The following is a 6,817-nucleotide window of genomic DNA, read 5'->3' on the forward strand; positions in this document are numbered from 1 at the left end:
TCACACAGAAAAAGGTCAACTATGTTTTGAAAGTTGTATTACAAAAGAAAGTTGTATTAAAGTCTGATCCATATATATGTGGATACACATTTCATACATGTACCCACATACGCCTTTCAAATTATTTTCTTCAGAATATTAGCAGTGTTCTAAGTTTAAAGGATTTCTATGGTCATCTGTAAAGCTCAAAATGTTATAAATGACTACATCAAGAAGTATAAGTTCCTAACCAGAAATAAATCACTCTTAAGAGAAAAACTAAAAAGAATTATGTAGTACAGTAGTGGTCTCCAACCTTTTAGGCATCAGGGATGGGTTTCATGGAAGACAATTTTTCCACGGATCATGGGAATGGTGGCGGGGGGGAGATGTACAGTCGACCTCACTGTTAATGTTCATCTGTATTTGCAGCTGCTCCCCAGCACTAGCCTCACTGCCTCAGCCCCACCCCGCATCATCAGGCATTAGATTCTTATAAGGAGTGAGCTGCCTAGATCCCTTGCATGCACATTCACAGTAGAGTCCGTTCTTCTATGAGAATCTAATGCTGCAGCTGATCTGACAGGATGCAGAGCTCCACTCATCCACCACTCACCTCCTGTTATGCGACTCAGTTCTTAACAAGCCATGGACCATTACTGGTTCATGACCTGGGGTTGGGAGACCCCTGTGTAGAGGATGAAGGGGCTATTTATTGATCTTTTTCATACACGTGCTGGCTACACTGGTGATTCTCAGACCCACATACAATGCCAGCTCAATTTCACTAAGACAGCTGGCTCAGTTCAGGCTCTGGCCAGGGTCGGTGCTCTGGGATCTGAGCATGACTTTCTGCCATTTCTCTCCTGTCCCTTCCTGTCCTCCACATCGCCACCAGATTTCTTTTTCCAAAGTACAGCTACTGTCATGCTATTCCCTGTCTTGAAACACTGCTAAAACCCTCTAGATTGATCACAGAATACACCCCTTAACCTCTGCTTGGCTCCAGTTCATGCCCTCAGTCTGAAATCCCTAGCGTTTCTCAGCCTTCCTGAACCCCAGCACAACAGAGAGCTGGTTACCTCAAGGGCTTTCTTCACCTTGCCCCCCCCACCCCATTTATACTCATGATTGCTTACTCTACCCATTCTTCCAAGTCCTGCTCAAACTCCCAATGTGATCATTCTGAGTTAATCTTTCACCCCATTATTTCCTCTTTGCACTTTATTGATCTCTTTTATTGCATTGATCAGGATTTTGCTTATATTATGGTTATTTGTGTCTTTTGCTCTTATATTGATTTTTAGCTCCCCAAATTACGTCTTTGTTTCTCATCTCAATGGAGTGGTTCTAAGACACTAGCATTTATCACAATCAACTGATTAAAACAGATAGCTGGGCCCCACCTCTGGTGTCTCTAATCCAATACATCAGGGTAGGGAATGAGTATCTGCATTTCTAACAAGTCCCGGGTGATGCTGCTGCTGCCTGTGGTATGGCAACCACACTTTGAGAACCAGTGCTTTTTAAAAAATGGGAAAAAACAAACTTGTATGAATGAGGCTCCACTTTGCTATAATAAATAGAGAACAGAAGTTAAGAACACAAGATTTAGAATCAGAGTCTTGAATTTGAACTCCAGTTCTGCCACTTAATGCTGAAAAAGTTACTTGATCCCTCTGAATTTTTATTTCTTGCCAGACAAATGGGGATATTATCACAGGGAGTCCTCACCTGACATCATCCATAGGTTATTGGAAACTGAAACTTTAAGCAAAATGGCATATAACAAAACCATTTCATCATAGGCTAATTGGTATAATTGAGAGTAAAGTGCCTACAAAGTATTTCTGATCACAGAAACACCACCAAACTTCTAAATAAAGACCCAAAACACTTCTAATATTAAACACTGACATACATAAGAACTCTACATACATTTGGGAAAGATTAATACAGACCAGTAAGAAAACAATTGGCCTAATTATTACAGTTCAGGATCCCAGGTGGCCAGAAACTGTCCTCGAGGTTCAGGGCACAAGGTAAGACCCCACCCTGGAAAGTAAGTCATACCATCATTGGATACACACACACATACTCACTCACTCACACTGGGACCGTGTAGAAACACCAATGGACACATCTTTGCAGTGTGGGGGGAAACTGGAGTACACAGGGAAAACTCCCGCAGACGGCCTAGCGGGAGATAAATTTTATTTTCTCTCTTCAATGCTACAAAAAAATGAAGTTTAATGAAACAAAGTTATTCCAGAACATGCAATACTCTTACATAGGGTTGTTCTGAGGGTTACATGAGGTCATGTTTGTAAAGTGTCCAATAAACAGTGGCTGCTATTATTATTAGACTGTGTATTCTATGCAATAAATTTATAAGATAACTTTTGCCCCCATTTTACAGATGAAGAGACTGAGGCACATGTAGAGTCAATAATTTACCTGAAGTCATCAACTTTATTTATTTTTTATTTTGAAGATGTAGGGTACAATTCAGGGTTGGTTATACAAATGTTCATTATGCAGGTACCCTTATTGATGAGGTGTGTCCCCCCCCATCATCTACTTTATTAATGACAAGACTGGGATTCTAATTCAAGCCATTTTGACACTGTCTACACTACCCACTACAACACATTAAATGTAATGCACATTCAAAAAGTTCCTCATTGAATTTCTATATCTCTTTATGTGAAATTCTACATTGCCAATATCACATCTCAAAACATCTTCCAGGACTTTTAAATAAAGGATGTTTCCATTATAATGAGCTCAATTTCCGTTTTATTTTAAGAGACTGCAAGAAGTAACAAATCAGGTAAGTAAAAGTAATTATTAAAGAAGGAACTAACATTTTCAAAAAATAAAACTTACAAACCAAGTTGCCCAAGAAAAGTGTCATCTTACAGTGCTTTGTTACTGCATGGCATTAATCGCTTCAGGAACATTATAAAATAAAGTTTGATTTTCTTTATTGTTGTTTTTCTTGGGGGTGGAGGCATTTTTTATTATAGATTTTATGATAAATAACTTGGTTTCAACAGCTCTTTTGAATTTGTTAGACATTAAAACAATAGAAAAAGACCATTTTATAAATTGAATATTCACATGTGTGAACACTAAATGCTGGGATTTGATTTCTTTGTTTCTATAGAAACAAAAGAAAATTGAGATTAAAATAAACTAAAATGGAATTATGTTTTATGAAACAGATAAAGGAGCTTATTTTACTTGTTCCCAGTGCAGTGTGGTGAAATAAAATTTTTATTTAAAACCCAAGCCGTCTGTGGGCTCCTCTGTCTTCTGAGGAAAAGTTTCCTTGGAGCAGAGAGTGGTAAGATTTATATCAATAGAAAATCCAGTTTCTTTGTTGTTTCATTCCAGTGAGAGAAATTGCTGGTGATGGGTTAGAGGGGATGGTGGGAAATACACAGTGTCCTAAATGTAACAATCTAAACCAGTGCAAATAGAGAGCTACAGTTTGCAGGGGTCTTTGTGGTATATAATCTGTGGAAAGATAAAGATAGGCCAGAAAAACAGGTCAAAGCACTAACATTTTCTATGATAACGGGAAGGAAGGCAAGGTGACCCCAGGGAAAGGGCAGATGGGTCCCCTGAGAGTCAGGTTCCGGTCCCAGGAGAGTGGTGGCAGTGGGGAGCTCAGAGGTTTGGGAGCTGAGAAGCTTTTAACAAAATGGGTACCTAACACTTGTCTTTTACTTGTTCAGGTTGCTCCAAGACTGAGGTATTTAGTGAGACCTGACACATCTAATACTTGTGTGATTGGTTTTAGGGAAGTCAAGGTAAATGGGTTAGGTTTGAATGCTGGGTTGGCATGGTTCAAGGGAAAAAACAATAATGTCCGTGGTAGATGAGATATGGGGGCTTGAGGGATTGGGGAGACAGAAACTCAATGGCATCATAAAAAATCCAAGACTTTCAAATTTTATTCTTGCCGACTTCCAAGTGATGGTCTTGTGCCCGCAAGTTGCTACAGAGCTGCTGCAGGTCCAAGAGTTACCACTTCACTTAGCTACTTAAAAGCAGGACAAGGGCAGAGATCACAGATACTTTGCCCAGAGGGCCTTGATATTCTTTGCCTTCATGTCCTGTGGCCAGAACTTTGTCAGTGGCCATTCCAATATCAATCTCTGCCAAGAGAGTAGAATTTCTATGATGGTTTCAACCCCAAAACTCTGGAATGCAGCCTTCTCTGAAGGATATAGGTACCCAATATCTGAGGAAAATTGGGGTTTTGAAGGCAAAGAATAGGTGAGGATGGCTGCAGAGAAGAAACCAAAGGTTTCCTGTGACAGTATTACGATTCCATAAGAAAACATTTGCAGTTCACAAAATTTTAAGATGATCTGAAACTATGGAATATTTAGTTGCCCTAATTCTGGAGACTTGAATTATTGAAAAAATGGTCTTTGTTTGAATGATATTTTCTTACATCTAAGCTATATCAATGAAATCAAATAATATTTCCAAATTTTAACATAGAGGAAATAGAAATTCTAAATAGTAACGTCCCTCTTTGAATCCACTTAATGTCGTGGGTTTTTATAGAATTGCATTTGTGTCAGTCGTAGGCTGTAGTATGAGCGTGCTTTATTTAGCTTGGCCAAGTCAGCTGCATGGTTCCACTTCTATGGTCTGGTCTCTATTTGGTTGGCTTTGTAACCTACAAATTCACATCTAAAGAATTTTTTTTTCATCAAATAAATGAATAAACTTATTTTGGAATTTTTCTGAATCTTCCAAAAAATTTAAACGGCATTTACAGCTTAAAGGAGTAATTTGAGATAGAACTCGAATCAGGAAGTACTCAAATTAAGAGAGATTTACTGTAGATATTTTTGGTAATTTTTCATAAGGCAAATGTTGTAAAATTCTACTTGATTTAAGCATTATTTGTTTTCTTTCACTTTGCTGCATATCCTTAGTTTTCACTCTAATCTCCTATTACCTGAACAATTCCAATTTCTTCCTACTAGGCCATCTACACATCCTGTTGCTGATCAAGGACCTTTCTAAAACACAGATATGATGTTCTCACCCTGTTTGACCCCTAAATCAAGGTTACTTATAAGATCAAGTTCATAGTTTTTGGTCTGACACCTAAGACCCTGGTCAACCTTGCTTCTACCTTCTTTTACAGCTTCAAAAGTTGCTACCTCCATGTAACTTGAAAAGTACTTCAAAGGTTACACACTTAATGTAGGCATGGGGAGTTGTTTGTGGTTTCCCAAACATCTCATGTTTTCTGACATTTCCATGCATTTGTGCATTGTGATACCATTCTCTGGATTATAGTTTTCAACCTATTTGGCCTTATAGGAGAATTTATTTATTTGTCAAACTGCAGATATTCCCTCCTGAGTGAAAACTTTCTGGAATTCATCTTTTTTTTTATTCCCAGGTAGCCAATACTTTATACTCCAGTAATTTATACTCTTATAATACTCTGTATGTATTTCTAGAACAGAATCTAGACATATATATCACATGTATGTTTGTTTTTTTTTTTAACTCTAGCCCACACATATGAAGGAGCTTAAATGTCCAGGCCTAAGGGCATGAGAGAAATAACTGAGTACAGGCCCTTGGTGGGAAATGGAAACCCAAGTCAAGGTAGTTGTCCCTTGTGACATTTTAAAGACATTGTTTAAGTAAAACCAAACAAGACAGATTTCAACTCAGCCATACATTGAGTATCAAGCATTTCACTCACATTATCACATTTATGAAATACCCATATCATGTGATGAGTATTTTCACTCATATTATCTCAAATAACACACATAAGCTAAAAGTTATGCAGTTTATGAAAGTTATGTTTTAGAAGCTGAATTTTAATGTAAAATGAATATATCCTTATAGGCAAATGGTGATAGTTAAAGAATTGCTGCCAACCTCCATTCAGTGCTGGAGACTGGATAATTATCTTAAAGGCAGAAGATATTGAAGGTCTAGAAAATGACATGATAGCTTTCTTTTAGTCTTTCCTTTGGTTCTCTCTCTTTTTAGCATAAATGTAAATAATCATTACCAAAGACTAAAATCTAAAACAAATTTGTTGCAGTTTAGGGTTAAAGTATCTTTAAAAAGGCAATCTTAATATTCTCAAGACTTATATAATTAAAACACAGTGTGATGTCTTTCCCTCTGTACTCTGAACTTGCTGGTAGCAAACTTATCCATTTTTGGCATCTTCCTAACCTATAGTATAAGGGTTTGCAGCTATTGCCAATGTCTTTGTAATGTGAGGGGCTTCTGGAATCCACAAAAACACCAGTAGATATAGTTGAAGGAGACAATGCACTAAATGAAGCATATCTCTTTGGCTCTGCTGCAGTTGTATGGCTCTATCTCATGTGTTTGAGTGAGCTGATGTAGTGGCATCATTTTAGAACCAGAATGCTGGGTTTGAATTTTAACTCTGTTACTTACCAGTATGTGCTACCAAGAAAGTTACCTAACCTCTTTTTGCCCTGATTTCTCTGCTGTTAAGTAGGGATAATACCAATTACCACCTCTAAGCATCTTGAGAGGATTAAATATGTTAATACAAGTAAGGTGCTTGGAACAATGTCTGGCACATAATAAATGTTATTCAGGTGTTCATTCTCACTCTTAATTCCAAGTCTTCAAAAGCAGCTTCCTTTCTCTCTGTCTTGTGGTCATGTTACAGTTTGTACAAATGTTTCTTTCCTTAGAAGACACAATACTGATATCTGTTCAGCAGCATAGGTTTGAGTGTTTAAAGACACTAAAGCTCTTTCGTGGAAATTTCCTCCACTAAAAAGTCAGAAGATTGTAT

Source organism: Carlito syrichta, unplaced genomic scaffold (assembly GCF_000164805.1).
Source record: "Carlito syrichta isolate Samal-C Ts95f unplaced genomic scaffold, Tarsius_syrichta-2.0.1 Scaffold304274, whole genome shotgun sequence".
Taxonomy (NCBI): Eukaryota; Metazoa; Chordata; class Mammalia; order Primates; family Tarsiidae; genus Carlito; species Carlito syrichta.